Source organism: Camelus dromedarius, chromosome 19, assembly GCF_036321535.1.
Source record: "Camelus dromedarius isolate mCamDro1 chromosome 19, mCamDro1.pat, whole genome shotgun sequence".
NCBI lineage: Eukaryota > Metazoa > Chordata > Mammalia > Artiodactyla > Camelidae > Camelus > Camelus dromedarius.
The window spans coordinates 9,153,301-9,164,379 of NC_087454.1; the positions used below are offsets into that span (position 1 = coordinate 9,153,301).

The 11,079-nt window shown below is 45.3% G+C and overlaps 1 long non-coding RNA gene across 1 annotated transcript; it reads left to right on the forward strand.

The window, feature by feature from the left end:
• The first annotated feature begins 2,801 nt into the window (after positions 1-2,801).
• LOC105089097 (uncharacterized) lies at positions 2,802-10,592 on the forward strand. Its single transcript, XR_010376813.1, has 3 exons — positions 2,802-3,246; positions 6,470-6,606; positions 9,709-10,592. It is a non-coding gene; the product is annotated as an uncharacterized LOC105089097 (long non-coding RNA).
• Positions 10,593-11,079: the final 487 nt, after the last annotated feature.

Consider the following 11,079-nt stretch of genomic DNA (forward strand, 5'->3'; position numbering starts at 1 on the left):
ATAATATAAAACTTCAAGGTTCTTGTAGATCTAAAGAGATTAAGGCAAAGGGATGCAATGTGTTATTAGAAAGCCAACATGTGACCCTTTTAAAAACAGAAATTAACGCAGTCTCACACACACACACACACACACACACACACACACACACACACACACACACTCCAATGTGAGGACAGGAACTCTGACCCTGTAAGTGGCACTAGGATAGTGACTTTGTTTTTAATTTTCAATCAAGGATCTAAAACAGACTTCAAAGGGCATTTAAGCTGACAGTTTTACTTTCTCCTTGAGGAAGAGGAAAGATGAATAAGCGTAAAGCCAGATCGTTCTCAAAATAATTGCAGCCCTGACATATCTAAATGAGTTTGTAAAAGAAAATACAGTGGCAATTGATCTTATTAATTAGAGATGTACCAGGATCGTAATACCCACTTATCCACAGGCTGCCTGCAGCTACAAAAATAAAATAAAATAAAATAAAATAAAATTAACCACTTTCTCCTGGGGAACACAATTTCTTTCCCTCCCTGCCATAGAAAGTCAGCTGGAGAAAAAATCCCCTTGTTATTGCTTCTTTCTCTCTGCAGTGGGTCACAGCCTGTAGAAAACTGTTTGGATTGGTTTCCTTTCTGCCCGTAGAGCCCAGGGTTTACACCGGATTATGCGACGCCTCGGACAGTGCAGTGGCTTCTCACCATTGATTGAATGTGTAATCTGACAAACAAACAAAATGTGCTATGGGAAAATGGAAGAGTTGTGGGTTTTTTACGGCTGTACATGTCATTTACCTGTGAAAGGTGGCAGCGGGAGCCAAGGGCAGGCGGGCCCGCCTCCATCAAGGGTTCATTCTGTCTCTGCATCCCTCTGGGCCTGTTCCTACTAACAGTCATCTGGCGTGTGGAATAGACTCAACGGAACAGCCCAGTGATGAAGTGCTGAGGGCCAGCTCCCTCTGAGTGTGGCCCAGCCCTGAATTATTGGAGGAGCCTCTTCAGGCTGACTGCATGCAAAGCTTATATACGCTTTCACTATATTGCTGCAGAGAGAATGGGAGAGAGAGGGGATGGGGAGGAGGAGAGAAAGGAGAAGAGAAGAGGAAGGGAGGAGGGGCAAGAATAATGAACTGTTTAGTACTGGAAGGAACATCTGGTGCCGCCTTCGTGATTTCTGTGTGTGTGTGTGTTTGTGTGTCTGTGTGTGTGTGTCTGGGGCAGATGTGGGCAGGACGCTGACACCAGGAGGGCAGGCACACTGTGCCTACAGTTGTAAGGTGCGTGGGAGCTAAAACCTAGCATGTTGGTGGCTCACCAAGATGAGTACCTGGGAGGGACTTGAACCTGCCCTTTCAGGGCAGCCTCTCTAGTTTGCGCTAAGGTGCAGTGAGGGCCGGAGGTGGTCCCACAGGCACAAGTGTGGTGTCATTTGAAAACAAAGCCGGGCGAGAGTTTTTGATACTGAAAGTGACCCACGTCACCCTTTATCTTCCCACTCATCTACAATAGAAAAAAATGCATGCCCAGCGGACTCTGTGCCCGTATCAGCAGCCCCCGTGCAAAGCTAAAGAAATGAAGACAAAAGTCTTTCAAAAGCAGAATGCACTCTAATATCATAAAGGCTGTGATTTGACTTTATTGGAGTAACAAGGGTAAATTGATTATGGGATTCTGAATAATTTAAAGGAAGGCCTGGCAGCTGCCACTGGGTCAAGGGATGCCAAAGCCTATCTTGCCTTTGTCTGATGTCCTGGCAGCAGGGTCCTTCCAGAGGAGTGAAGAACAGAGGTGGCCCCACGTCCCCTGGTGTGGTGACTCACCGGCTCGGACCTCCACGTTAACCAGGGGGAATGCAGATGCCGGAGATGCTGTTTGGATGCCAGGGGAGGCCAGGGGAAAATACAGGCCCTGAGAGCAAGTCTCCAGCTCTGCCTGGAGTAGCCTACTGGCCCCAGGCAGGGACAGAAGAATGCTCCCAACAGATCAAAGCCCTCAGCCTCTTAAAATGGAAATGAACATTTTAAAAAGGCCTTTCTCAAGGGAGAAATATGCAGTAAATCAGAGCTTTTGAAAGACAACTGGGGCCTGTGCTGGTTTTTGAATAACTTGCCATTTAATAAATGTTCTATTTTTGACCCTTTAGGGAAATATACAACCCCATCTGAAACTTATGGGCCAAAATAATTTAAGTTTTTTTTTTTTAAATCCTCATTTTTATAAGTTTTGTGATGGAGACAAATGATCTGAAAGCTTTCTTTTTACGGGTCCAGGATGAGGCGAGGTCATTTAACAAGAGGGAAATGCTTTTCTCAGCACATCAAGTCAGACTTGGTGAGTTTTTGGCAAGTTAAGTCCAGTGCCTGGGTCTCAGGCTCCATCCATGAAGAGAAACCGGTACATAGAGCATTGAGGATCTATTCTTGGCTTTCCTTTGTAAGACCCTGACGATGATAACGTAAAGTGTCAATATACTCATTATATATATTGTCTCTTCAAAGAGACAGTGTGTGTCTCTGTATGTGCATGTGCGTGTGTGTGTACGTGCATAGAGACCTTGAGGTCCCAGACTGTGTTTCAGTGAAGGAAGGAAGTTCTCAATACATGTTTGAATTCGGGTGTTGGGTGTTTTTCTCATCTTTCTTAATCCCTACATTCCTAGGTACACAGTCGGTCCACAATATATTCCCTGTCCTTGACCGTCTTTGCGTTGGGTCATCGAGTTCCTGGGAAAGTAGCATCCTACTAAACCAGAGTCTTAAACTGTTAAAAAATCACACAGGTTCGTTTCATCTTTGTTTCAGAGGTAGAGCCTCATTTTCATGAGTGGATGCAGCAAGTGAACGTGCTTTTTCACATTACTCCATCACCATCCCCTTCTGCCGACTCTGGAGAGCAACTGTGCGCAAAGCATCCAGCTGGGATTCCCACTAACCAACTCCGATTCCAGGGCTGAGAGAGTTCAGGATCTGAGGAATGACTCAAAGACCACATGGAGTTGGGCTGTGCATGTTTTCTTTGAGTGTGGGCCAGTAGAGACCGTGGCCTCACATAATTTTTCTGCCGGGTGTGGAAGTGTGCCACAGAAAGATGATTCATGAGAAGAAATTGTCGACTTTCTGCCTGGAACGGAGTGGAAAAAACTTGGTTGAAAAAATCCCAGACATGCACACAGAAGACACATGGAACCAAATTTATATCTTTAGCTTTGGGAATCTACATTCATCATTTCTCTCACTTGACGTGAAAAAGGGTAAAAATGGGGCCACAAAGCTCCTGTTGGGTTATAAATAAGATTTTTGATTATACATTAGAGTCTGGGCCACAATAGTAGCTAATGTTTGCTTTGTGTTCCTCAGTTCATAAAGTGTTTTTCCTGTATGTTTAACCTTCATATTAGCCCTGAATGTAGATATGGTCCTTTAACCATCACCTGATGAGAAAATTGAGTCTTCGTGAGAAGCCACGTGGAGAGTAAGAGTATGAGCAATTAAACCCAAGCCCTCTGCATCCTGGGACCTTTGTTTCAGCCACAGGCTGACATTGTAATCCGACGCCAATTCTCCGACACCAACCTGGTGTCCACAATTCAGTTCAATTCTGACGTTAACTAACCAGAGTTTGCATCAGATCCCACAAGTGGAAGGGCAAGCTCTCTAACAAGGCTGCCCCTCCTTCAGGCACCAGCCACAAGTGGGGTCCGAAGGCTGCCAACACTTCTGCTGTCTTGGCTATAAATTCCGTGGCTTCCTTGATTCCTTCTGATTCAAGCATTCACTAGAATGACTCACCAAACTCATGGAAGTGCTATACTCACAATTAGCATTTTATTATAAAGCATACAATGAACATTCGGATGAAGACACGCTCAGGGCAGGATCTTGGGAACGGGGCGGATGTGATGATGGAGCTTCCATGCCTTCTCCTCGTGGAACCCATGTGTGCTGCTCTCTCAGCACAGCAGTGCGTCCACCAACCAGGAGGCTCTCTTAGCCTCCTTGCTTTTTGTTTTTTGTTTTTTTAATCAAGGTTTCATGAGTAGGTATGGTTGATTAAATCACTGACCAGTGACCAAACTCAACCTCCAGTCCCTCTCCCATTCCCAGGGCTCAGAGGGTAGGGCTGAAATTCCAACCCTCTGATCACCTGCTTGGTTTCTCTGGCACCAATCTGGATCCTGAAGTGATCTCAGAGCCCTGAAAAGAGCCACCTCATTAGCATAAACTCAGGTAGGGCAGAAAGGGGCGCGTTATGAATAAGAAAAGACACTCCTATCACTCAGGATATTCCGAGGGTGTCTGGAGCCCTGTGCTGAGGACAAAGACCACTGCGTTCTTTATTTTATCACTGTGGTCTACAGCAGGAAGCTTCCAACTAGGGCACCAACAGTACCCCTTAATCTCCCACCCGCAGGTGCGAGTGGCCCCCAACCTTAGAGGTGGGTCAATTTCCCCTTCCTTGAACGTGGGCCGACCGTGTGACTGGCTTTGACTAACGGAATGCAAAGAAAGTGACATTCCTGAACTTCTGAGCCCAGGTGTTAAAAGAGCTGGTGGCGTCTACTTTTTCTCTCTCAACTTTCTGTTCCCTTTGGAAGTCAGCTGTCATGCTTTTACATTGGTGGCCAAGCTAATTATTACAATCATGCTGCTGCTATTCGTTTTTTTTTTTTTTGAAATGCCATTTTTTTTCTGAGATTGTCTTCAAAGACTGCAAGATATCTGTGGTATGTATTTCTAATTATTTAACCAAAACCCATTCTTTCTTCCCTATGAGAAATGTAGAATCTGAGTATGTGGCTGCCATAGTGATAAGATGCTCCCTGGGCACATGGCTACCCAGCAGGTGACTGACTACCAGGTGTGGCCACATGACATAGGTCGCAGTGGGGGATGGAAGTGCTTGTGGGTCATTTCCAGACTTTGGTTTAAAATATTGTGTATGAGTTCCTCCAAGACTTTAACCATCCTCCAGGAACCCCAGGAATCCAGCACTGACCGTGCCCTGGGAGGTGGCAGAGCAGCATGATGGAAGGAACCTGGATCCCTGCATGACCACATGGTGTAGATCTGCCCTGCCAGCCATGTTCTCTCCTCTTGAGCTTGTTAAGAAAAATATAAATTTCTTCTTTTTTCTTAAAATACCAACTGTTGGGGCTTTGGTTATAGGTTCTACAAAATTAAGCAATGAAAATGGTAACTATAATAAGTAGCAAAAAGCCTACTTGGCTAAGCAAGTCTTTGCATAGCTGCTTAGGAAGAAGATTCATGAGTTTATAGTTAGTCCTTATATTAGGGTCACCAAGTGAGTAAACTAGGATACAGAAAAGTGCAGAGAACTGATGACAGGAAGACAGAGAAAAGAAACACTGGAGAGAGCACGATCAGAATTAACCAGGCTCAAGATTGTAACCTTTCAATATGACATGGTCCTCAAAATTTTTCCTACATGGAGCCTCACTTTAACACTCTTCTCTGTGTAACAGAATTCTGCACAACAGAGATGCTTCTGGGAAGGACATTTTGTGAGGTTCTGTTGCTAAGATACTAAACTATCAGATTATCAACAGGCCCATGTTTCAGTTACCTGCTGCTCTGTAACAAACTGCCCTGAATTTATTGGCTTAAAACTACAGAAGTGTGTGATTTGTCCCCATGCTCTAAGTTGGCTTGGATCAGCTGGGAGGTTCTTCTGCTCCACGTGGTATAGTTGAAGTCATGACGTGGCTGCATTCAGCAGGGTGGCTCATCCTCCAGGGTCTCTTTCAGTGTGTTCTCTGGTCATCCAAACATCTGACCTGAGATTCTGAAAGCATGGCAGCTGACTTCCAAAGGGAATGTTCGTTCCCCAAGAGAAAAAGTAGACGCCACCAGCTCTTTTAACACCTGGGCTCAGAAGTTCAGGAATGTCACTTTCTTTGCATTCCGTTAGTCAAAGCCAGTCACACGGTCGGCCCACGTTCAAGGAAGGGGAAACTGACCCACCTCTAAGGTTGGGGGCCACTCGCACCTGCGGGTGGGAGATTAAGGGGTACTGTTGGTGCCCTAGTTGGAAGCTTCCTGCTGTAGACCACAGTGATAAAATAAAGAACGCAGTGGTCTTTGTCCTCAGCACAGGGCTCCAGACACCCTCGGAATATCCTGAGTGATAGGAGTGTCTTTTCTTATTCATAACGCGCCCCTTTCTGCCCTACCTGAGTTTATGCTAATGAGGTGGCTCTTTTCAGGGCTCTGAGATCACTTCAGGATCCAGATTGGTGCCAGAGAAACCAAGCAGGTGATCAGAGGGTTGGAATTTCAGCCCCACCCTCTGAGCCCTGGGAAGGGGAGAGGGACTGGAGGTTGACTTCGGTCACTGGTAAATACTTCAAAGGGAATAATCTTTTTTTTTTTTTTTGGTATGTACAGTCTGAACTGTTTTGTTTTAAAAGCCCATTAAATTATTTTGAGTCCTACCTTATAGTCTCCCCTTTTCAGGACCTCCCTCTTCTCCTGAGAGCCAAACCGAGCGCGGCAACAACTCAGCAGCAGCAGCAGGTCCCAAGGAGATGCGGAGTAACTGGCACAGGGCGCCCCGCATCCTGCCCGCGGGTTACTTTGAAATGACTCCTGCAGTGAGTATGCAGAGCCATTTCCTCATTCTCCTGACTTCCAACAGCCCTTTCCCACCCTTGTCTTTTCACTAGTGTTCACTTGTGAGGGAAAGCTCGCACCCCATCTTCTTATTTTGTGTTACTTACGAATTGCCACATATCAAATGGACATATTTGATTCTGCGGCATACATTTGAATGTTTAAAATATGCGGAGTGTTCAAGGAATGCCATTTCACTTAGCAGTCAGTGCTAACATCATTTTTTGAAATGCTCCCCGTTTCCTTGATGTAGCCAAAGCTTTATTTATCATCAGATTTGCATTTTGTGATGTATTCTTGAGCCAGCCAAACTCATCTAAAAGCGGGCTCATTTAATGCAAAGTAGATTTAAATGTGGCTGCTTTAAAATGGACCACCCTGTTTAAATGATCCTCCGGATGTAATTAGAAGAAACTTGAGTTCCATAGACAGGGAAAAAAAAAAAAAAAAGGCAAGCTAAATGATCTCCTTCTCCCTGGGTAATTTTTGACCACGCACCAATAAAACTGCTTATAAAGAAATGATTTATTTTGAATGGAACTTTCCCACAAACAGTTTAACAGGAGGTAGTTTAGGAATGACACACTACATCCTAAATGAACAGACATCCAAAATGAACAAATCATGATGTTTCCAGCTTTCAGTGTTCCTCGTCTCTTCAGACGAGAGAGAAAAGAGAAAGAAGGAAAGAAGGAGGGAAAGAGAGAAAGAATAAACAAAAAGAGAAAGCAGGAAAAGAGAAAAACAGGGTTGTGAGACCATCTAAACTCCAACTGTGACATATTCAGAAGCATCTTATTATCTCTTGAGTGAACTAAGATTCTGTCACCTAACTCTACTTGCATCTCAGCCGCCATGACTGATGGTAATGTTATTTGTGAGCTAGTCGCATAAAACATCACCATCCAGATAGGATCTGGTGATATGAGCATGCTTGTCAAATCTCCCATCCGCTGCACAATGAAACTCAGAACAGAGCTGCTGCTTCCTGAGTCCTGGCAGATCCAAGCTTGGTGCCAGCCATTAAAAATAAAAGCCCGTTAAAGTTTCAGGACATACTTGCACATTTTTGGGAGGCGCCAAATTTTCAAGAGTTGAGCCAGTTCAGTGGTGATATCACCAGACCAGCGTCGCCTAGGCAATGAAAGTAGTTGCCATGGAAACCCCAGTGCTGCGCCCATCAACAGCCTTACAATTTTGACAGTTCAGAAAGTGACTATTTAGGAATTTCAATTAGAGCAGAAATACACACATTTAGGTGAACAAAGTGCTTAAAAAGTCTATAGAAAATAATTTAGATTAAAAAAAAAAAGAATCAGAAGGCAGACCCCCGAAATATATTCTCTGTGTGGAAGTGCATTTCAGGAATAATGTAAAAAGCACTCTGTAAAGAAAAAAGATGTTAAAGTTCTTTTATCCCCTTCCTTCCTTGGAAGGGAAATAGGCACCAAGAATAAATAAGTTGTGAAAAATGATCAGCGGATTTTTTTTAACAGGGTAGCCACAATATGCCAGGCTTGTTAAGTCAGAACTCGTGCATAATATTAAGAAATATTTTAGAATTTTATATCTGCCAGTTCCTCATATTGGTACTGATCTGGCAGGGTATTCTTTTTCACAACTGCGCTGTAAGAGTTAGAACTCGTCTCTCGCTTTTATATGAAAGGAAGTTGAGACTTCTCAGGACGGGAGGTGGACTGCAGGCAGGCGAGTGCTTGAGATTCCAGCTCAGGACGAGACCCCAGTTGCTCTGGGCTCTGGTTGCTCTTTAACTTGGACAACAGAGCTGCCCAAATGAAACAGTGACGTCGACACATCCTTCAAACAGAAAGCCATTTAAGAGTAAAACTCAAATCTATAACAAAAGCGGCAATTCCCGTTATTAGAGATGCCCAGTGTTAATAACAATAACACGAGTCTGCACTGGTTAATGCTAGTACCAAGATCACTACTAAGAACAGCCGTGCTGGTTATTCTTGCTTTGCGTCCGTCAGATCCATGCTCTGTGCCCCCCGAGGCTGGCCCCACGGACAGCATCACCTGGACCTGCCCTCTGCTTGTGGTTGGTTTGGGTGATGGAGACATAGGCAGGAGATCAGAGAAGGGAGGAGAGAACGGTGTGCTCAGTCCTCTGATCCCTGCCTCGTCTCCTCGACAGCTCCATCCTTGCACATTTCCCCATCCCGCATTGACTCCTGAAACCCACCACCACCTCTGTAAATGGTATCGACGTTTAGTAACTCTTAGTTAAACTTTTTGTACCATCTATGTCCTGCCCAGATCTGACTTTTAATATAGTGAACATTTACATAAATGCTTACTCTGTCTTTGCCACTATTCTGAACACTTTATATATATACATTAACACTCATCTTTGCAATAACCCTATGAGGTAGGTGCTATGACTGTGCCCGTTTTACAGATGAAAGGTTAAGGCAGCAACCGTTGAAATGCTTTTCACATCTATTATTTCCTTGGTTCTCGTGACTCTCCTGCGGGGCAGCGTGGGGAACCATGATACAAGAGAGTAAATTTAGCAGAGAACTCGAGGACGCTCAGCTACTCAAGGGCAGTCTTTCGTCCTTGTCCCGGGGGTTTTCTCTCCTCCAGCCGTTCTGTCCTTTGTCTCTGGTTTTCTCCAGTAGGAGGTGTAGGACGCAGTCATAGTGTTTTAATCCTCAGCTCTGGCTTTCTGCTTGGAGAACAGGAGAATAAAGACACTGCAGAGAGAGGAAGGGCCTCCTGGCCTCTCCTGGCTCATGGGTCCTTACTCAGGGTTGTACTTAGCGTACAATATGTGAGTACAGGGCTGCTCAGTCCTGGCCTAGTGCCTGGCCAGTGCCCTGTGATGTTTTTAATCAGGCAGCCAGAACTACTTTGGGGCGAGGGGAATGGGAAAAGGACAGTGGGAGGTTCTACTTGAAAACCTGTTCAGAGGCTTTACAGGTTCCCACGCTGAGGACTTTCCCTGCCAGCCCACCGATGACATCTTCTCCTCGCCCCACCTCACCCCCTGCTTCCTTCACCTGCACCTCCAGCTGCAAGTTGCCCTTTTGGGACAATTCCTTTTGTTTCTTTCCCAGGGTTTTCCTGTTGTTCATTTAATCAGAGTTACCTCCTGAAAGAAGCGACGGGGGCAGCGAAGCACTCTTGTAAGGTGTGATTTGTCCTGGGTCTGCTGCTCCACATGGGCGGCCCTGGCCACTTCCATTAATAGTAACAGGGACACACTGCATAACCACTAAGGGTCAGCTACCACCCTGGGCGCTGAAACAAAGAAACAGAATTCCTGGCCTGGAAAGACCTTAAAGGTAAAGAAGCATCTCATACTCTATTGCCCTCCCCGAGCTTGTCCAGGTCTGTCATGTAGAATGTGCTTAATAGATATTTGATATACCAATGAGTGAATAAATGGATGTACCATCTATTCATAGATAATTCATGCCTGTAGAGAGAGATGAGTGACAAAGTATTAAAGAGGAAGGAATTGAGACAGCTGTCAACTGCCTGCTCCCAGGGAGGTGTTCCTGACTGCTGAGAAAGGGCTGGGACTGGGCCAGGGCTTCCTTCTGGGTCTACAGGACTTCCTGGGGCTCAGAGGTGGGGCCTTGAAGGTCTGGCCAGGTGGTTGTAAAGGTGGGACAAGATCATTCACAACCCTGTGCTTCTCTCTCCAAGTGGCCTGGAGCTGCCAGCCTGGGTCAAGATTCCAGAATCAAGGGTGTGGGCCTGAAAGGGGAACAGCCCACCTCCAGAGCAAAGGGATGCAGCCTGGGGCGAGTGGCGGCTTTGGGCTGTGGTTGTCAGGGTATGTCCAAGGTCAAACCACAAGTTACAGCTGTGCGCTCAGCCCTCCACTTACTTATTTTATTTAATTTATTTTTCATCTGCAAATCTCAGACTCCCAATTTATCCCTTCCCACCTCCTTCCCCCTCTGTTAACCATCAGTTTGTTTTCTATGCCAAGAGTCAGTTTTGTAAGTAATTTCGTTGTTTTTTTTTTAGATTCCACATGTAAGTGATATCATGTGGTATTTTTCCTTCTCTTTCTGGCTTCCTTCACTTAGAACGACAATCTCCAGGTCCATCCATGTTGCTGCAAATGGCATCATCTTACTCCTTTTTTATGGCTGAGTAGCATTCCATTGTATAAATATACCACAAACTATTGCCCGGCGGGAGAAGGTGAGGTCAAACAAACATATATGAAGCAGAAGAAAAGAATTTCCTGGGCTTTGTCTAATTAATTTCATCAAGGTTATGGTCCACCTTTGGGTATGCTGTGACAATGATTGCATTTCTCCGAGGAGGAGCTGGGATGTTAGTAAAATCATTATGGGACTGTTCTGGAACTCCCAAAGGTGTTAATGGCTGAATGATGGATACTCAGCATCCTCCCTCGTGGATGCCTTCAGGGACTTCAGCCAGATGGATTTCTAGAGCCTTCTACCCTT